The sequence below is a fragment of the Balaenoptera musculus genome, chromosome 4 (assembly GCF_009873245.2).
Source record: "Balaenoptera musculus isolate JJ_BM4_2016_0621 chromosome 4, mBalMus1.pri.v3, whole genome shotgun sequence".
Classification (NCBI taxonomy): domain Eukaryota; kingdom Metazoa; phylum Chordata; class Mammalia; order Artiodactyla; family Balaenopteridae; genus Balaenoptera; species Balaenoptera musculus.
The window spans coordinates 8,243,005-8,265,482 of record NC_045788.1 but is presented as its reverse complement, the minus strand read 5'-3'; the positions used below and the strand labels follow the sequence as shown (position 1 = coordinate 8,265,482).

Below are 22,478 nucleotides of genomic sequence, written 5' to 3'. Positions count from 1 at the left end.
CCTGAGAACTCATTCTGTTGGGTCCAGATAACTGTTTTTCAAGGTATGATCTTAAACTATCTAGGTCAGAATCACCTGGAATCTTTCAAACAGCAGAAATTTCCTGATTCCACTCTGGATCTATTGAATGTCTGGAGGTGGGCCCAAAGGGCATATATTCAGCAAGCCCCAGGTAATTTCTGATGTCCCCTAGAGTCTGGGTCGATCTTCCATCCAATCTGGCAAAGAGTTAGCCATTTAGAGCCAAACATAAGTGAAAACAAGTAGCATATGTTTGACTTGATCCATTGAGCTTAAAAAATTATCTACAGTTCAGAACTCTAGTCTTGCAGCTCATTTTTGTAATTTTTATAATTTGAAAATTCCATCTAACCATTATGAAAGACACCATGAACATCGTAAATTTTGTGCACATACAATGCTTTCCAAAGTCCAACACTCAGTTTTACTAAGCATGGAGCTCATAGCATTTATTTCTCCCTGACACATTTCAATTTGTCTTACAGAAAATTTTTTATTCTTTACTGATTTATACCTCTCAAGGTTACATTTGCCTACAGATTTTTCTTTTGGAATTTTGGTATTTATGACAGACACTGAAACCTATTTAAATTATTTCTGAGATACATCTCCCTTCAAATGCCATAAACATTATCTTGTCTCACTAAATATCTGATATTACTTTTTCTCTACTTCTGATTTTAAAAAAATGCTATGATTACTGCTCCTTAATACATTTTTTGCCCATCTTTATCTCTTTAGGCAGTGTATTAATCCCCTTTGCTACCTCTTGGGTCCTCCTGGATTTATAACTGGAACAACTAAGGAGCAGGAGCGATTTTAATGGTTTCTTCCATCCTCTGGTTCTCCATGACTAGGTGAAGAATGAGGGGACTGTGTGTATATGATAAACATAGGGACATTTTCCACCATCACTGATGCTAGGAAGTCAAACAAACTGGGCTTCTCAAAATTAAGTGTGATCTCATAGAAAATGCCAGAGCAAAACCTATTCTCAGAATTTCCTCTTTCTGAACTGTTTGTGATATCCTATCTTCCAGGGTTCCACTGGGAAGTCAAAACCAATATGAGTATCATGATATAAAGAATCTATTATAGGAAGACGTTACACAAATGGGGAGAAGTTGGAGAGAAGTCCAAAAGGACGAGTTGAAAGATCAGATAGAAACCACCAGCCTTCTGATACACTATACAAGAGGACAAATGATAACTTACAGGAAAACCTGGAAGCTAAGCACGTCCAGATGCTGAAGTTAAATTACTAAGGAGAGCCAACAGAAAGTCCAGCTTGGGGTAGCTGCCGGTCAGCAGGACCAGCATTTGGGAAGAAGAGCTGGACCCATGGTGGGGGATGAAGCAAGGACATGGCAGAATCCATTGGCATCTCTGCATCTAACTATGAAAACCTTCAGGGCATGATGGCTACAGCTTCCCCTACACCTTTCAAAAACCTCGTGTGAATTTCTCTTTTGGTCAACTTCCATCTAGAACCATAAGTGGGAGATTCTGGGAAAATCCTTCCAAACTAGCCAAGTTGACAAGTGATCAATACAGCCCCCCACCACAATCATTCTCTGTTTAAGGTATGTATTTTTATTTGTTCCAGAGCATCATGTTTCACTTCTTTTCACAATAATAGTCAAGATTTTGTTTTAACCTACTTTAAAACAAGTAGAAAATGATAGCTTCCCCTCTCCTCCCCTTACGTACTTTGTACATTGTTGATACTGTATAAATGCACTTTTTCCTAATTGAATTGAATGAAGTTCTGAAAAGTTAGTATCTAATCTCCATGTGTGCTCTGGAGAAGCTGTGTGAAGTCTCTGAGGTCACCAGGAACCATGTCTTCATGACTCTAACCGAAAGTCATTCACTTCTCTGGATCTGACCCACCATCTTTCACGTAGGAGTCTCTTGATAGCAGCATACGTTGAGTCCAAGCTAGGGTACCATGTTAGTCCTTGCTGCATCAGAAACCACCCTGAAACTTAGAGATTTAAAACAAGAATGATTCCTTATTTCCCTTGATTCTAGAATTAGGCTGGTTATTTCCTCTGCTGGTTTCACCCAAGTTCACTTACGAGGCTGAATTAGCTTGAGGATCAGCTGGCCTGCGAGGCCCAAGAGGGTTCCATTCATATGTCAGGCAGTTGGTTCTTGCGGTCGGTTGGAGAACCTTGATTTTCTTTCACGTGGCCTTTCATCTTCCAGGAGGCTAGCCTGGCTTCCTTACATGGCAGTCCCAGGGCAGCTCTCTAAGACAGCAAACTGGAAGCTGAAAGACCTAGCTTCAGATGTCACATAATGCCATGTATGCACTTTTTTTTGTCAAAGCTCTTTACAAGGCAAGGCCAGATTCGAAAGGAGGCGAAATACACTTGACCCCTTAGGAGATGCCAACTGTTGTGGCCATGTTTTTCAATGTACAATACCAAATGAAATTGTGAAATTATCTTATGTTAGTTTCTTTAGTAAGACCAGCCACCCCGGCACTCTGGGCCACACACGCCCTACATTGTTATTCTTATATCAGTGGTTCTCAGCTGGAATGATTTTGTCCCTATTTTTCCCAAGGGGCATTTGGCAATGTCTGGAAACATTTTTGATTCTCACAACTGATGGTGTGGTTGCTATTAGAAGCTAGTGGATAGAGGCCAGGAATGTTGTTAAACGTCCTATAATTCACAGGAAAGCCCCTGATAACAAGGAATTATCGGGTCCAAAATATCAGTCGTGCTGAAGTTGATTAACTCTGCCTTATAAGGGATATAGTGCTAGCAAGTTTGCAGAGTAGAACTTAGATCAAGAATAATACCTAAAGGTATATGTTTTACACAGCCTGAAATGATTTAAAATTTTGAAGGGATCATAAATTTCCTTTCAGATGTAGAGGGACTTTTAGCATTCTGACTTTCTAACATTCATTATTTATGAACAAACCATTTTAGATAGAATATGAACCACTCAGACCCTTCTTTAAGATTCAAGCTGAAAACAATACTTAGACTTTTAAGACTTTGCCTATTTTTTTAAATTTTCAACTCTCCTTCTAGCTTCTAACCCAAACTTCAAGGGATGTGCACGCATGTGTGCCCATACACACACACACACACACACACACACACACAATATTTTAGCTATTTCTGTCAAATATCTTTTAAGGACATTCCCACATTGTTTTAAAGGCTGAGAAGTGTGTGTTAATTGGTCAAAGCCCTTGTCTCATTAACTGAGGAATAATAGTTTACACAAAACTCTATGATCTTTCAAGCTGTATCTCTAGATAGAGGCTGATAGGAGTTACACAACCTACCATGGATTCTCCATCACAGTGTCCTTGGGGAGGTTGAAATTTTCAAGGTTTCCCCTCCAGAACAAAGCAGAGTACAATTTAAAACAAAATGGGGTAAATTGATAATGACACAAAACAAGTTAGAATTGTATACAACAATAAATTAGACTTCCTTAGGGTAGAGGAAATAACAGTGCTGAAAGAGAGGACTGTGGACAGCTTCTCTGATCAGTTTTTTCATATGAATTTAAAAATCAAAAAGGGATAGAACTCAGTTATACACTGTAGCTCTGATCCATATTCCAATTCCAGCTCTTGAGATACTCTTAGCTTGGATGGTGCCCAAATTGGCTTAGTCACCTTTCTCACCCAAACACACCCCATCTGCTCTCTCCTGAAGGTGTGTGATCACAGGTAGCTTACCTTATCAAGAAGAATGTGTTGCCATCCCTTTCAAGTGACAGAGGCTGTGTGTAATCATGCTGGCTCCAAAGCATTGTAGACGGGGTAGATATTTGAATGCACTCATAGACATTTACTACAACAGCTCAGGCCTGAGGACTCTTCTTTATTTTATTGTTTTGATTTTAATGACATATTTAATAATGGCTTATAAAATGAGCATCTTTTCTTTTGTGATATCAACAAGTATATGAGTAAACGTCAAATTTGAACGACATGTACTTGTTACACATTTTTCATTCTTATTTTACTTTCTTTGATATTTTGTCTCATGTTTTTAAACTTTTTATTGAACAAAATTTTCAAAGACCATACTTCCACTCCTTTTAATCATTTATATTGTAGCATTTTTGTTGGTTGTTGTTTCTGACAACCCAAAGTATCAATAGCTCTATGATCCTTAGATGAGCAACTGGGTGAATGACCTCAGAATTTGGTCTGAGTCATACATTGCTTCCATCCTACATTTTTTTTCACAAATTAAACATATTGTCCCACCATGTCAAGTTCATTTTGACTTGCAAGCCTGTATTTGGGGATGGTGATGTGACAGGTAAAGGACTCTAATTGAGAGAGAAAGAGAGAGTGAGAGAAAGAGGAAATTCGAGAATCCATTGGGATGAACAAAGTAGTTCCCCCAGTCTATGGATGAGACCAAATTCACAGCTATAATTAAGATCGTTTTAGTTGCCTCAACAGTAGATTAATTCCCCTTTTCAGCTAAAGAATCAATGTCATGCATAGAAAACAAACTTATGGTTATGAAAGGGGAATGAGGGAGGGATTAATTAGAAGTTTGGGATTATCAGATACACATATATAAAATAGATAAACAACGAGAACCTACTGTATAGCACAGGGAACTATATTCGATATCTTGTAATAACCTACAATGGAAAAGAATATATATGTATATGTATAACTGAATCACTTTGCTGTACACCAGAAACTAACACAACATTGTAAATCAACTATACTTCAATAAAAAAATAAAGGGTTGATATCATGAAAGCAATATTTTACTGGAGAGATATTGCTGAAATCTGTTTGCTTAATAAAGCAATTACTGATAACTTGCAATTGTTTATTGCTGCCCAAATTATCAACTTGTTAGCAAAAGCATTCTTGTGTCTCAACAGTGATGTGTATTTCTATTTCAGGGAACACTGACATATAATATTTCTTCCATAGAGATATATCAGGAAACCATAACCCTTAAACTATGAAACGTCATATTCGCACAAGCTGGAGAGGTATTATGGAAATACTAAACACATTGTTTGAGGTTTCTGCTTCCAGAGTCTTGGCCTTTGACCTTCAATCGATATCTCACTTCAAAATAACAGTAATGGATGATGGAAACTGATGTCTTTCACTTGTGGTGTTCCAGAAACAAAATCTTAGAGATTTTAACATATAGGTATCCTCCAAGGGGCAAATAACTGAACCCGTTTTGAAGTGCTCTCAGAATGCAAATGTTTCCTTTGCAGCCACAGCAGAAAAACGTAGGCATCTTAGACCATCATCAGCCTGGAAGCAGTTGTTCTGTTTGTTATTTCCTTGCCGAGGCTTTTCCTTTTCCACACTCAGGAGTGGGTAACAGCAGCTTCTGATGAGATAGGCCCATATCTTGAGTTCTCGAAACTGTAAAACACTAGTTTTGAAGTATTCCCGCACCTAATTCCAAAAGGTCTAACTACACTCACTTAAATGACTCACAAGGATGGCTGTACCATTCAAACCACTTTAAGGCATTTCTTCCTTTAGAGAGTAGCAGTAAGAATAGTACGAGATTAAGACTCTTCTCCAACGCCATGATAATACCACCTAATACTTATAGAGTGTGATACCTTTTCAAAGTATACTTAAATGTATTACAGAAAGCAGCAGTATAGTGTACTGGTCAAAAACGTAGGTTTTGGAGTCAAGGTGATATACTTTTAGCAATGTAAATGCCCCGTTTCTTTACCTGTGAAATATAAATAATGGTACCTAAGTCATAGCATTATTATAAAGATTAGGTTTATATAAATAGCTTAGTCTTGTGGCTGTGCCCGAGTTAGCATCACGTAGCTGGTAGCTATTATTGGTACTACCTTAATGCAGGTGTCTTTTTCACCACTTATGTTTCATGTATTTAGGTCTTAAAATAGTCATTATAGATTTATTGTCATAGCACAGAATTTTAAAAAAATCTACATCAGAACTGAGGTCCCTAAAAATTTGCTCCACACCCCTGCAAGGGAGCACAAAGGAACAAGACAGGCATTAGAATCTTCTATGACCAAATAAACCTCATGGATCATGGATTCCGACTGAAATCTCCTAAATCATAACTTCAAACAGTGTCAACGCTGGCTAAAAACATCTAGGTTATCAATTTCAAGCCAGAGTCGAAAACGTGGCTAGTGCTGACAAAGTACCAAATAGTACCAAAGTAAATTGACTAGGCTTCCTGCCTCTGCTCTCCACGCCATCAGGAAAACCTTCTTTACATCTTTTTCTGAGGTGCTAATTCACTAAACAAACAGCACACGTTACCCCAGGCACCAAATCCTTCAGGAGACTCCCAAGTTGCCCATATTCCTTTGGAAAGTTTGGGGGCCAGAGAAAGCCCAACAACTGTTTCAGAGCCTGGCGCCTGGGGTGCCAAAGAATTATGCATGAAGAAAACCCTGCTGGGAAAATGTTAGCTGCTAAACTAAGCATCTTAAAGAAGAGATGCGAAAGGATGTAAATGCTTTAAACCACCCAAAAAATTCAACTGAGAAACAGATAGTCACAAGAAGAATCTGAATTAAAATAAAAAATGACATTCAGGTGTAGCAGATGCATTCAGTAATTCTGAGATGGAATACTATTCTGATAGGCTGCATTTTAGAGAAGTCCAAAATGCCAGAATTGGAACTTAGATCTATACACTAGGGGGATCCTTTACATAACAGGTTCTCCTTGAGCATTTAAAAAATATGACAGATCTAAGGAATGATACACATATATCTTTAATAGGAATGCATCAAATTTGTTAAAAAGTCAAAGCCATTGTTGCCCTGAGAGAGCCGAGGAGCCTTGAACATGCATCCTCAGCCTATTTAACATTTGGAAGGACAAAGAATGGAATAACTGGAATGAATTTGCCTTTACCTTGATGTCATTCTAGAATTTTGAACCATTTTCTTTTTGTTCTCTCCCAACCCTGACCACCAGTACTTACTTTTCTTTTTAGCTTTTCATTGAGAAAACTTGAGAAAGAAGTGGTTTGAACTCAAGATAGTGGTTTAAAGGTTGTAAGTATGTCCACCCAACGTGTTTAAGAGGATTCTGCCATTTTGCTATTTCCATCTTCTCCTTCCTTCCCTACGTTTATTACTATGGAGTCAGGTCTGGTGTTAAAGTGTGTGTGTTTTAGATGGCTCTATTCAATTGGAGAATAATGGTTCTGAGGTGTCATCTTGGGTGAGGTCGTATTATTTAAGTGGTTCTGCTAATTATCTGGATGTGTTTTGCTTGAATAAGGATAAATATGTTCACTCCAAGGTTTTTCTGGCAAAACTATAATTTTCACTTAAGGTTTTCTTTTCTCTGACTCTCATACACCTTCTTTCTCCACATCCATAAACACACACAGACATATACACACACATGCACACACACACACACACACAATTTATAATTCTGGGATGTCATTTTTTAGGGTCTTCTGAATCCTTTAACTCTTCCCTCTTCAAAAAAAGAAAATTTCTGTTTTTCCTTCTTTTCCCAGGACCTGTATGAACCCCACCCAGAGTGTCCCTCTAATCCTCTTGTTTACTGCTCTAGTCATGAAATGTAATTTAATTTATTCAGTAAGTTTCTTTTTTTTCCTCCTGAGAATCACAAAAAGGAAAAGTCGTGAAAATTGCTCTTATTGGTCAGAATTTCCACGTATGTGAAAGTGCTGATCAGGAAAGGAAAAAAAAAAAACCCATAAATGGGAACTGAATCATTTATGCAAATTAGTTTGAAATCTGGGACAGAAATAAGATCACTGGAATATACTCAGGGATTTTTTTTTTTCCTGAAAAGAACTGGTTCTTGAGGTCATCATCTGGAACAGAGAATGCATTATTACTTTAAAATAATTATGAATATGATTTGAGTAAGCCTCTACTTCTAGAAAATTCCTTTCAGAATTACTGTAAATATTGAACATGAATATTTCATGAATCGTGGGGATGAGCAAGTTTCACACAACTCAGTTACAAGTGCCCCAGTGAACAAATTTTATTTCAAGGAGGACATACCCTATAGGAGTTAAAATTATGGCATGCTGGGAATTCCAAGATGTCACTAGAATCTGAAAACACTATTGTAATGCAGTAATGATGCCGTGTGCATTTTCTGGGTCTATATTTTTGACAAGGAATCTGAGTTTTCGGGCAAGCAGGATGCACATCAGAGTACACAAGAGGCATGTCTTGGAGACTTCCGCCTGAGAGCACATGCACAGCTTCCTGTTTTGGTCTGATAGCTTCCCCTGGGCTTTCATAGATGCAAAATTACCCACACAGAGATGGGTTGCCCAGGCAAAAGAGTAGGTGTCTTATTTTTGGAAAGCTTTGTTTCACATTACCCGTGTCATTTCATTCTACTAAACTTATTTCCTCTTATATTTTACACTAACCCTTGAAATGTCATTTCATCTGTCTGTGGGAAACACTTTTTTCCACCTCTTAGGCTTAGTCTTCTTACGATCTGTTTTATTTCTTCTCTCTTGGCACTGCTCTAATATTACTGCGTCACTTGCTTACAATATTGACAGCCAGCTAAAATGACTTAAGACAGACTTTGTTAAATCATTTGGTCAACCATTTAAGAATATTTGTGAGCCTATTCTGTCTCCACATGTATATATACCCTGAGGGTACAAAGATGCCTCAAACATTCATTCTGCTTTCAAGTGGCTTACAGTTCAGGTTGGGAGTTATACTTACATAAACTGTAGTACAAAATGCAAAATGATTGGCTCCTCGAAAAGTAAAGATGAAGTGTTATGAGAAATGTTCTCATGTGCTTTTTAGCCATTGCATATCTTCTTTTGTGAAGTGCCTGTCAGTCTTTTGCCCATAATTTCCCATTGGATTTTTAAAAAATTTGAGTTGAAAGAGTTGTTTATATAGTCTGGGTATAAGTCCTTTGTATGTATATATTTATTCCAGAATATGGCTTGTTTATCCATTTTCTTAAGGTTTTAATTTTGATGAAGTCATATATATATGTGTGTGTATATATATACACTTTTTTCTCTTAAAGTTAGTGCTTTTGGGTTCCTGTCAAAGGAATTTTTGCTTACTTTAAAGTCATGAAGATATATTCCTGATAATCCTGTGTTTTCTTTGATCTCCAGGTCCACATTTTAAGTCATTAAGGAAGTGTCATCAGGGAAATGCAAATTAAAGCCAATGAGTTATCACCACACACTCACTGGATGACTAAACTTAAAGAGACTGACAATACTAAGTGTTGACAAAGAAGTAGAACAACGAGAATCATCATATACTGCTTGTCAGAATATAAAATGATAAAATGACTTTGGAAATCAGTCTGACGGTTTCTCTTATAGGTAAAAATACACCTAACCTATGGGTTAGCTCTTATAATTTTAGGTTTTACGCTCAAAGAAATGAACACATATGTCAACAAAAAGACTTGTATAAGAATGTTCATAGCATCCTTAAACATAATAGCCAATCATTCATATGTCCATCAATAAAAGAGTGGATAAAAAAAACATTGATTTATCCATGCCATGGCATATTACTCACAATAAAAAAAACACAGAAATACTGATATACATGAATAATATAGATAATTCTCAAACAGCTGAGCTAAAGAAAACTTCCACAAAAGAGTACATACCTTATGATTTTATTTATATGAAGTTCTAGAACAGACAAAACTCATTTACAATGAAATGAATTAAAGCAGTGTTTACTCTCTGGAATAAGGAAGGAGGAAATTTTGGGGGGGGTGATGGAAATGTATTTTGAAAGGAGTATGAGTTGACGCAAGTGTATATATTTGTCCACACTGTGAATGTACATTTAAGATTTGTACATTTCATTATATGTAAATAATACTTCCATAAAAACAATGAAAGAAAGTCCTAAGGGCCTGAATTTAGCAACTGATTGGTTAGAAATATGGCACTTGGGTTTGAGTGCATTTTGTACTCTGAGGGCTCTGGATTCAAATCATAGTTCTGAAACTTATTAGCTGTGAAAATTTGGTTGAGTCACAAAACTTCTCTGAACTTCAGTTTTCCCTTCCCAGAATTACAGTAATAACTTCTTTCAAGAGATGTTGTGAGAATGTTGTGAGCTTATTACAAGAGCTGACATAATGCATTGAGAAATTAATGTCTCTCAAATAATTCTCCTCCTCCTTTTTTTCCCTTTTATTCTTCTTGTTATCAATGAGCAGAGTGTTCAACATGATTGTGAGGTTTAGAGCTTTGATGTTAATATGATAAGTTGTTAACAACAGTAAGATCATACGTGGGAGACAATATGATGAGTTCTCTTTTGAACCTAATCAATTTGAGTAGCAATGTTCTGAATGCAGTTACCAACAATGGATCTGGAATTTGGGAGAGAAATCAGAAAAGGGGCTTTGGATCTGAGCTATGGTAAGGTGGTAAATCAGATTTCCAAGGGGGCTGTGATATGTAGTTTGCTGATTTCCATGCTGTAAATACTCCCATCATGACCAGTTTCAAGTTACCAAACCGGTTTGCAAAATTTCTGAATACTTACCATTCAGCTCTCTCCAGCTGGTGCCTGCTGGCTCCACTACACTCCTAGCTCTGAGTCATTGGCTGAGGCAGAGAATGAGAGAGACACAAATCTTTCCTCACTTTGCACCAGGTCCTCTTGCTTACAGGATACATTGAGTTTAAGTTCTTTTGCTATGAATCCCCATTTCTGAGTGTCCGTCCATGCTTCTCACCTTTCTCTGCTGTGAAATGGAAAACCTGACCATCTTACGTCCACTTCCTTAAAGAGGGCCTCGGGGGCACCGTGGCTTATCCATCCTCTTGTTGCCATGATACAGTTTCTTTATCCTTTGATGCTACAGAGGCTGCTCTGCGCAGGGAGGGGGCCCTCATCTTGGGAGGGGGTCAAGCAGAACCTCAAGCCATGAGAAGAACTTGTTCCCCCACTTTCTGGTGCGTCTTCCAGCGCTGGGCTCCTGCCTCACTTAGATTATGTTTTACTCCTTGCTGGATTGGAAAGGAGCATTTCAAACTGAGTTCATCATCTCCTCCTCCCCACCCCACCTGCGTCCAGTGCATAAGTCTGTGTTTGCATGAACTGCAGGTGTAGACAGTTCACGATTATCTTTCCATGGGTTGCTGGGATACCGACAAACCGTGGGACGAGGTTCATCCTACATTTAATATCATTGAGCTATCTGCAGCAATAAGGACACTTTGTCACAAGTCCACAGGGACAATTCTTAACCCACAGGCCAACTAACAGGCTCTGTTAAATGTACATTTCCAGAAATTCTCTGTCCTAAAAACAATCAATATGTAAAGAGCTTTTCACTCAGACGTTTTTCCAATGTTATTATAGCAAAATAAAATTAAAACAACATATATGCCCACATTTCCATAGTAAAATACTGAACATACCCATTTAAAATAACATTATGTAGTCTTTAAAATTATTTATGAAAAATATTTTTTGCTCATGAAACATATTTACATTTTACTGGAATATTATATTTGCCATTTTAACTCTGTTAACGACGTGGAAAGAGAAATCCATGGAAATAAGTTTCTCAAACTATTAATAGTGATTTTCTTTTGGTGGGAGGATAGGCTTGTGGGTGGCTTCTTTCTTCTTCATTGTGCACTTATGAGCTTTTCCAAATCTTCTGCACAACAAGTAAAAAATGTCTTTAACAAATTCTCAGGTGTCCAGAAACTGTATTTATATTCCAATATCTTTGGTTTATCCACTCCAGTTTTTTTAAATTAAAGTCCATTTGAAGTCTATAGTGAAATTATTTCTAAAACATAAGACATAGGTCTTGTGTCATGAAACTGGGGTCCTTCAGTCTTGCTCTGTAGTTAATGGTTTTACTTCTCGGGTTAGTTCCTTCTACACCACACTTCAAGAAATGAGGGCACTTAATAAAATAAAAACCTAAGCCTTCCTCACTGCAAAGTACTTTACCTTTAATTTGTAGGTAATTCAAAATTTCAAAATTCTTTAAAAAATATATGTGTATTAATATATTCTTGAGTTGTATTTTCCCAACATTTAATTATGAAAAATTTCAAACATATAGAAAAGTTGAAAGACTATTACAGTAAACACTCATAGATCTATAGCTAGATTCTATAATTAAAATTTTAATATACTTCATATATTAAATGATCTTAGTTTTTCATCTTAGTTTTTGATACATTTTAAAGTAAGTAGAAGACATCAGGACATTTCACTTCTAAATATAACATCATGCAGATCTTTAACTAGAATTTAATATCTTTTAGACTTCTTCCTTGTCTTTCAGGGTAAAATTTATATGCAATGGAATATATAAATCTTAAGTGATACTAATGAGTTTTGACAACTGCATATATCTGTGCCACCCAAGCACCTATCAAGATATAGACCATCACCATCATCCAGGAGGGTCCCTCATGCTCCTTCCCAGTAATAACTGCACTAACTTTCTCAGGGCCAACCATTGTTCTGATTTGAACACCTAATAATTGTTTTTCCAAGTCTAGAACTTCATATAAATGGTATCAGAGAACTTGTAGTCTTTGTGTCTGGCTACTTTTACTGAGCATAATGTTTTCAAGATTCAACTATGTTGTGTTTCTTGTACAAGTCTTTTTGTGGACCTCTGTCTTTATTTCTTTGGGATAAATACCTAGGGATAGAATTGCTGAGTTATAGAGTAGGTGTATATTGAGTTTTATAAGAAACGGTTCAACCTTTTTCCAAAGATGTTGTACCATCTAATACTTCCACCTTCAGTTTATGAGAGTCTCATTTGCCCCTTATTCTTGGCAACACTTGGCATTGTCAGTATTGTCAGGTCTTCTTTTTTTAAAAAAATTTTAGTCCTTCTCATGGGTGTGTTGTAGATAAATTATATTTTTAAAGTGTGCAAATACTTCGTCAGTTTCCTTACTGTCCAAGTGGGAAAAAAGGCAAGAGCCAAGTTTTGCTCCAAGAGATCTGGCCTCACTGAGTCGACAGCACATTGAAATTGGCAAAACCCCAGCATTTTCTAAGAACTGATTTTTCTCCCACAGAGAACTCTCTTTTCTCAACATTGGAATGGTATTTACTGTAGGCTCCCTTTCTAATGATCCCCGTCGTGACTCTTGGTCCCTTCCTCCTAAATCTTCCTCCTATTGCTTCTGCCATGTCCCGCTCTGCTTGGACCACTTGTAGGGATTACAAAGTTGCTTCTTATATTCCAGGTGTCTCTGTTAGGTAGCTTGTCACACACTTCTTTAGGATGTAGGCATTTGTGTTCGTGTCTCATATCTCTTCTTAATTGTTGACATTTTGAAGAAAGGACACTATTTAATACTTAGCACAGTGCTTTTCCCCCCAAGGTGCTCACTGAACATTTATTGAATGTGTGAATGTGTGATTGAATGAGAGATGATGGAATAGTTGCGAGCACAGACCCTGGGGCCAGACTCTACCACCTACCCACTGTGTGATGTCAAGATGGTTACTTACGCTCTCTGAGCCTCAGTTCCCATCTGAAAAATGATGATAATAAGAGTACCTACCTTACTGAACACAAAGTGGGGATTCATAAATTAATTTTAAAAAAGTGCTTAGACGAATGCCTAAAACAAAATAAATAAATACAAATAAAATGAACCCAAATCTTCTTTGGATCTTATATACAACGTCAGAGAAAAAACTGCTTTCTAAATCTGTATTCACCCTGTGATATGAAAAACTCTCATAAAAAACCCTACAGCCCAACACAAAAAATTGCAATAATTCAACCCCAAACTACCTCCTTCAAGTACTTTAGCTCTGTTATTCCATAATATGGTGAACAAGTCTATTTATCTGTGGAGATTTAGTAACCTTTGATCATATGCCTTTCATCCTCCAGATATTCAGACTGAGCATGTCTGGAGCATTTTTTCCCTTTATTTTGGGTCTTAGACTGTCTTTCTTGAAGTGCCCTTATCAGATCTGTAATATTTGAGGTGTAAACTCTATTTCCCCCATCTTTTAAATAGAAAGACAATTAAGTCCTAACAGTCTTAGATATTATTCAGTTTATCTTACGTTTGCTTGCTTTATATGAGAAAGGCATGCATCTTTAACAAGGAAGGAAACAGAAAACACTGACATTACTTACTGACAGTATTTGCCATCTATAGGACCTACACGTTCTGAAGGGTCCTGTTGTACATTCTTTAAAGAAGATTTTAGAATTTTCTACTCAAAGGATTTGAAAAGGAAGATGTGGAAGTGTCCTGAGAGCAACTTCCGGAAGAGGGAAAGACCAAATTACATTCCAGGGTCGTCAGTATCAATGATAGTATGGGTCTTTTTTCCTTCACTGACTGGATTCCATAACGAAGAGCCTTATTTTCTGGAGTCAGGATGTGTCGTTTGTCTCCATATGACATGGAAGAAACATGCTCATAAAATCAGAGGACAGCGTTGGCCATTGTGACCTGTGAACATGTTTCTCTGCTTCTCTTTGGATGAAAGATTTCACATCTCGTGATTAACGTGGTGAAAAATACTGAATTGGAAAAACACAAATAGGTCTCTCCATATCGATTCATCCTCCGTTTGTAATGCCAATACAAGAAAGAAGATCGTAATGGTCACCTTGGCTGTTTCCTTGTGACTTCCAACATGCCTTGCATTTTAAATGGAGTCTGGATTGGGGTGTCTGCAGCAAGGAGGGGAAATCCACAGGGTGCAGAATAAAGGCTAGAGGTGTCCACTTGGCATTAAAGGAATGCTTTTGTAAGCAAAAAAAAGAAACAGTGTTGGGTAAAAATGAGTGTGGTTTTCCCCTGCTTCGGCATCTGCTTGCTTTCACAATGGCCGCAGTTTTTCTTTACCTGGTAGGTGGCCTCTCCATGTATTGACGAGGCACTGCGTGAAAATGTGCTTCCTTATGTCGGAAGAAAATTTGCTTTCCCTTCTTTCCCCTGCCCTTCTGTGCCTCCCTTTGTTCTAATCATACACGTGAGGAGAAAAGCCAGTGATACACGCAACCATTTTCTTCTCCAGCCACTTTTTTGGAATTAATAATTCAAATGGATCTTTTACAAACTCTCATTTTATTCTTAGAAATGGTCTTATTGCTAACAGCCTGCTCTCCAGTTGTACTTTATCAAGCAGCAGATCTGTTGTAAAATGTGATGACTGGATTTCATCTGTTTTGCCACCCCCTAAGAATTCATTGCCCATAGTGTTTCCACTGCTGTTACAAGAGATGGTTTAATTTTTGTGGTACATTGATGGATAACTGGGTTCCCTGGTAACATGGTCTTCCTTGAATAGGACTGCTGTTTTCTAGGTCTCAGATCCCCTGAAGATGCTACATAACTCCCTGTATGAAACAAATCTTCCACACCCTAATAGTAATATCCCCAACCCCCAAATTAACAGGTAATGCACATGAGTGCCTGTAGGTAACTTCATGCCTGCAGGTGAGGCAATATGGGAAAGGAAGCCACCCCCAGTCTTAGGTATGATGGAATCTGAGACACAGAAAGACAAACAAACAAACAAACAAAATTGGAAGACTTACCACAATTCTGAAAAATTGTCTAAATGGGTCTCCACTGAGTAATACAATTGCAGGTACTTTTTCACTACTTGACTAATTTTCTGTTGCTTTCAGGTGAGCTGTATAGAATCCCTGCTATGCACCTTCAAAGTTAAAAAAATAATAATAACAACAAAAGGGAAGCAAAAAAATTTTGCAAAGAGGAGAATGGGAAAAATCAGAAAAACAAAGGGCAGGAGAATCAGGCAGAGGGATTTGAATGGCCACGCTGGGGGACCCATCATGTCATCAGTTTATGGAAACTCCATTTTTAAGCAAAACTCCACATAATTCTCTGATATATCAAGGTCAAGAAACTTCATGTTTACATATACCTTGAAGAAGGGCACAGTGATGTAGTCCTATAAAATTGGCACTACTGGCTAGTAGATTTGCTACCCCCCTGGCATGGAGAAAAGCTGAGGGCTTGGTAAATCTTCAGCAGGTAATCTAGAACAAGGTAAGTATTTAGCAGCCTAAGATGCTGGATGAGTTGGGTGAAATCCATTTCTTCCCAAGTAGGTGCATCCAATGACTAATGCATATGGTAGCACGTAAAGTTAGAAGGTCATGAGTTTTAGTCTGACATCTTACATTGCTTTAGTAATGACTGGGCGTGGTCTCCTGTGACCATTCTTTTTTTTTTAATTTGAATTTTATTTTATTTTTTTATGTAGCATGTTCTTATTAGATATCTATTTTATGCAAATTAGTGTATATATGTCACTCCCAATTTCCCAATTCATCCCACCACCCCCCCCACCCGCCCCGCATTTCCCCCTCGGTGTCCATACGTTTGTTCCCTACATCTGTGTCTCTATTTCTGCCCTGCAAACCAGTTTATCTGTACCATTTTTTCTAGATTCCACATATATGTGTTAATATGCGATATTTGTTTTTCTCTTTCTGACTTACTTCACTCTGTATGACAGTCTCTAGGTCCATCCACGTCTCTACAAATGACCCAGTGTTGTTCCTTTTTATGGTTGAGTAATATTCCATTGTATATATGTACCACATCTTCTTTATGCATTCATCTGTCGATGGGCATTTAGGTTGCTTCCATGACCTGGCTATTGTAAATAGTGCTGCAATGAACGTTGGGGTGCATGTGTCTTTTTGAATTATGGTTTTCTCTGGGAATATGCCCAGTAGTGGGATTGCTGAGTCCTATGGTAATTCTATTTTTAGTTTTTTAAGGAACCTCCATACTGTTCTCCATAGTAGCTGTATCAATTTACATTCCCACCAACAGTGCAAGAGGGTTCCCTTTTCTCCACATCCTCTCCAGCATTTGTTGTTTGTAGGTTTTCTGATGATGCCCATTTCCCTTGACCATTCTTGTATCCATTCCCAGAGCAACTCTTACTCTATCTTCTTTTGATTTGGATAATTGAGATGGGTTAGATAAAACTATCTCTGTATATATTAAGCATTATTCATTCATTCAACCAATATGCATTAAGCACTTACTGTACTTCTGGCACTGGGAGCTGGGGATTCAGTAATGAACAAAATAGAAAAAACTTCTCCCTTCATGGGTATTACATTTCAGTGAGTGAGGCAGATTATAAACAAAATATATAAGTAAAGTAAATAACATGCTTGAAAGTGATAAGGGCTAATAATAAATAAAGAGGGGAAGGAAGAGTTTTAGAGAGAGAGATAATAGTAGCCTCATGGAGAAGGTGGTTTTAGGTAAAGACCTGAAATCAGTGGGAGAACTAGCCATGTATAATAGGTATCTGGAGGACAAGTAAGCCAGGCAGAGAGAAGAGCAAGTGCAAAGGCCACAGGGCTGGGGCATGTCTGGTGTTTTTATGGGGAAAAGCAAAGGGGCTGGGATTACTAGAATGGAGTAAATGAGGGGGATAGTTATAGGAGGTGACGTCACAGAGGTGATGAAGACCTGACCGTGTAGGATCTTGTAAATCATAGAAAGGAACTTGGTTTTTGCTTTGAGTCCCATGGGAAGCCATTGGAGGGTTTTGTGCAGAAGACTGAGATGATCATACTTACCTTTTAACAGGATGGCTCTGGATGTTATGTTGACTGAGAATAGATGGATGAAGGGCAAAGACAAAGAAAGGGAGGTCAGTTAGGACACTACTAGTATTATCCGGTCGGCACTGGATCAGGGTGGTGGTAATGGGGATGGTAAGCAGTCAGGTTCTGGGTATATTGTGAAGGTAGAGAAAATAGGATTTGATGACGGCTCTTAGAGTAAGAGTAGAGTTATTGATTCCCTCAGGATATTGATGTAAACAGGTACTGAATTAACAGGTTGAATGGAGGTTCAGTTAACATGGGGAAGATTGGAGAAGGAGGGTGTGTGTGTGTGTGTGTGTGTGTGTGTGTGTGTGTGTAAACATCCTCATTTGGAACATGTTAAGAGGTATGTGTCTATTGGATATCCAAGTGGCATTACCAAGTAAGCTCTTGGCTATATGAGTCTGGAGATGAGAGAAAGAGTTCCAAGTTGGAGATAGAAATTTGAGGCTCATCAGCAGATAGATGGTTTAAAACCATGAGATGGGATGAGATCACTTAGGTCACTTCTTAGGGAAGGGGGTCTATGAATTGAAACTGGGGGCTCAGAGACATAAGGAGATACCAGCTTATGAAGCTGAGAAGGAGGGGTCAAAAAGAGTATGATTTCCTGGAAGCCAAGTGAAGAACATGTTTTAAGGCAAAAATAGTCATCAGTTATTTCAAATGTTGCTGAAAGGTCTAATAAGATGAGAATCATTGATTGGGATGTAGCCATTGCATTTGATAATACATAACTCATCAGTAATTAAACAAATTTTTTTAAATTAAAATATAGTTGACTTACAATGTTGTGTTAGTTTCTGGTGTACAGCAAAGAGATTCATATATATATGTATATATATATATATATATATATATATATATATATATATATATATATATATATTTTTCAGAGTCTTTTCATTTATAAGTTATTACAAGATATTGAATATAGTTGCCTGTGCTATACAGTAGGCTCTTATTGTTTATCCATTTTCTATATAGTAGTGTGTATCTGTAAATCTCAAACTCCTAATATATCATCAGTAACTTTGAGAAGAACTTAATTCTGTTGTGCTCAAGGTCTAAGTAATCCAAGACACCTCAACAACCTCTATGGATTAAATAAGGAAATGGGTTTGGATGGAAACAATTTGTTCAAAAGCAGGCTGGGGTGAGAGAACACGGTATTGAGGAAGAGAGTTCTAAATTCCTTCCCAGCACCAGCCAATAATCTAAAGTATGGAAATGATGTGATATTTAAAACAAACAAACAAATAAGCAAGCAAACAAAAACTAGAACATCATCCAAATAGGATTACCATAGGTACCAGGCTTCAATAGATACCATGACAACCGGAAAAGAGACCTTGTAGAAACTTTGTGTGTGTGTGTGTGTGTGTGTGTGTGTGTGTGTATGCTTTGCTTTCTCAATGTATTTATCATGCTGTGGCCTTGGCAAGAGCAAACGCTAGGGAAAGATAAATAGTGATTCCTCATCTTTTAGAAAAAAACAAAGTGGTCTAACATAGCTGTTTAAAAGTGCTCTCGATAGTTACCAATTTAAATGTAAAAATCCAGTTTAACAAAATGAATGGGGTTGCAGTTGTGTGGGTGGATTTGATAGGAAGTCTAATTATGCTACCAGGGTGGAGGGTAATCTTGGCTAAAACAAAAGCATATCCCTTTGATTTTTAGAAGGACTCAAACTCAGCCTAAGTGGAATGAGAATTGGTAATGGAAGGGAGTGATCGGATTAATCTTAAAATTGAGAAAGTATAGACCTTTGCCCCATAAGACTCAAGAAAGGCAAATGCACATGAAAAATAATGGTCACACTGCTTTGCATATTTGGGATTGCATTTTTGGCAGCCTCAGCTAACTGAAATACAGCCTCTTAAGAGAAAGCTGTCACAAAGCTCATGTAGTATAGGACAGGTGTGGTCCTGCCCTGGAGGGCGGAGGGAACCCTAAATGTGCTGCTTCCTTTGGTTATTTGATTTCCACTTAAATTAGGGGCAGCAGATTTATTGACTAATTGCTGACCAATCCAGGAGTTGGGTGCAATGGGAAAGGTGAAAACAAAGATCAGACATGACCCATGGGAGGAGTAAATTAATTTATTTGAAGTCCCTTAAATGCCCCCTTCAGGAGTGGTGGCTTGACAGTGATATGCAGTAAACTCCCACGCTCTGTGGTCTTCAGCTCTAAAATCTCTGCATCTGGACTTTTAAGCCAGCCTGACACGCTCCCACACCTCAGATGCAGTGACCCAAGGGCCTGGATGGCGATCACACGGGATGCTTTTTGAGCGTTCTTCATTGTTCTTGCCCTGAGCCCATCTCTGTAAGACCTCAGACTCCTCGTCTCCCACTCCAACTTCAGTGTGTGTCTGGGCTTGCTCTCAGCTGTTTGCTTGTGTGTCTCCTTCTCCAGGGTGGCTTGGATAAGAGGTCTTGTTCCAACTTCTCAAGGCCCTGTCTCTAGTCTCTCTTGCAAGGGAGGGGATGAGATTAGACACACATTTTCTTAATGCAGAGCAGAACTGCGTCCATGGGCTGGGAAAGGTTTTATTCCTTGTAGGCTCAGTAGTACAAAAACAAGGTGAGGAATGGCAAGGTAGTTTCCAATGAATGAATTACTGTGAATTATTCTGGAAATGTCCATGCCACCTGCTTAAAGCCTCCCTTTCTTCTGGCAATTTACTGAATAATTCACGATGTGCCACAGTTTGTTATAATGTGATGAGTTAAGGAAGTGGCCCTCTTTGGGAATTTTTTCAGAATATTGGCTCACCTGAGTGAAAATCAGTATTATGTTTCTTAAACTGAGGTATCTGAACACTGTGAGGAATGATCATTGCATTGGTAACTGTCTTAGGTCAGGACCCCAGAAACAGGTCCTGAGGTGAGGATTTGCATACAACTGATTTATTAAGGAAGTGCTCCCAGGAGAAATCAGTGATGGAGGGGGTAGGTATCAGGACAGGGAAAGGGAAGAAGCAAAGCCACAAGTGAGCTTCAGACCAAGTTCCACTGTGGGATGTTTAGCCTCATCCTTCAAGAGAGCCTGAGTGGGAGTTGATTGTCCCCCATGAGGCAACTGGGACGAGGCTGGTTCTCCATACACGTACATCACCACTCGCTGTGGAGGCCCACCCCGGGGCCATGTAAATTCCCAGGTACTTCTGCTCCAACAGCCCTGGGCCCATCCTCCCAAGGAGAGTCATGTGCGGGACCGCTGGAAGTAAAAACCAAGGAGCAGGAAGAAATGCACAGAAAGGGTCAAAGGAATTCAAGGGGATCTGGGTGGGGTAATCACAGTGCCTGCCACATCACCATAAACATTTATTGAGCCTTTGGTGCCAGAAAAGCTTTTTCTTCATGTAGTATATCATTTAGTTTTCACAATACCCCTTTGAATTATCTCTATTTTACATAGGGAACGGAAGTGTTGAGTAATCTGTAAGAATGTTCCAAAAAGATCAGCAACAGAGCCAAGATTCAACTCCTGGTCTATCTAAAGACCAAGCCCACAGTTACTTTTCTTTCCTCCTATTATATTCCTCTCTGGTCACTAATTATATTCCTTATTCCTCTCCTCTTATTATATTACTTACTTTTCTCTCCTTTTATTATATTCCAATATTCCTTTTGGTTATATTGCATAACCAAAGTGAGGGGTTCAGTTCAGGAAGGGATGGGGAAATTGGGGATAGGGTAAATAAGAAAAACACAGATGATAAAATCATTTGTAAGCAAGAAATATTTTAGCAAATGAGTGGGGATAATTCTATGGCCAGGAGAAGGGAGGAAATCTAATAATATCTTCAAGTTCATGAAAGTTTTTAACACAGAATTGATTGACCAGCTGTGCTCAAATATCAACAGAGTGGAAGAGGAAAGAAACCTCCTTGCTATTATAGCAGGAGGATTTTACATTGAATTAAAGGAAGTGCTCTCTAGCCATAATGGCTATTGAGTACTAGAGTGAAGTCCTATAAACTCAAATGAGAAGGAAAAGAAAAGAAAAAAAAAAAAAGAAAAGAGAAAGGAAAAGTAGAAAGATGCAAGCCCAACCTGAAACACTGTGCAAATGTATGAGATGTTACCCTGAACACAGCTGCTTCACACCTGCAGTATTCCACAGAGTGGGAGCTGTGAATTAAAAAAAAAAAAAAGCAGTGAACTTCATTGAAGCTGAGGATGGCCCACCAGAAATTATCCCATTGTTTGGGCTGGGGAAGGGACACCTACTGGTCTGGTCTGGTAATTTGCTTCTCAATGAGAAGTCTTTTTTTCACTTTGGTCCTTTCTCCCCCAAAGAAAAGACCCCAAAAGCTATTTCATATATGTAAAGGAACATTTTGCAGAGAAATACAGAGAAAGAACCTTTGTTGGTGCTGCAGCGTGGTCTAGAGACACTGACTGGATAGCAGAGGGGATGGACCTTGGGAAGTGTGATGTATCTTTGAATAATCTGCTGTTTTGCTGTTCTCTGCCCATCTACTGCTCCCTCCCCCAGGGATTTTCTATGAAAGATGACTCTATTTAGATTTCTTAAGTATTAAAAAATATATATACTCAATGATATTTTTTAAATATTAAAAAAATATATACACTCAATGATGTGTTTGCTGCCAGACTAAACTACACACTATTTTATAATGGGACCTGTACTGAAAATTCATTTAGAAATCACTTATGAATATATCTTCCCCATAGAAACTCTGATGTAGATGGACTTATGTTTTGGGGAAGAATCCATTGCAATCACACCCAATGTACTTTGAAGGTCCTAGTTTTTAGCTACACTGTGGACTTAAATGGATACATCTGAG

General features: G+C 38.2%; 1 long non-coding RNA gene across 1 annotated transcript in view; it reads left to right on the top strand.

The window, feature by feature from the left end:
* Positions 1–1,068: 1,068 nt before the first annotated feature.
* LOC118894243 overlaps positions 1,069–22,478 on the top strand; it is a 41,024-nt gene continuing 19,614 nt past the window's right edge. Inside the window, exon 1 of the long non-coding RNA XR_005019682.1 lies at positions 1,069–1,604. This is a non-coding gene — a long non-coding RNA (uncharacterized LOC118894243). The remainder of the gene's footprint in view (positions 1,605–22,478) is intronic.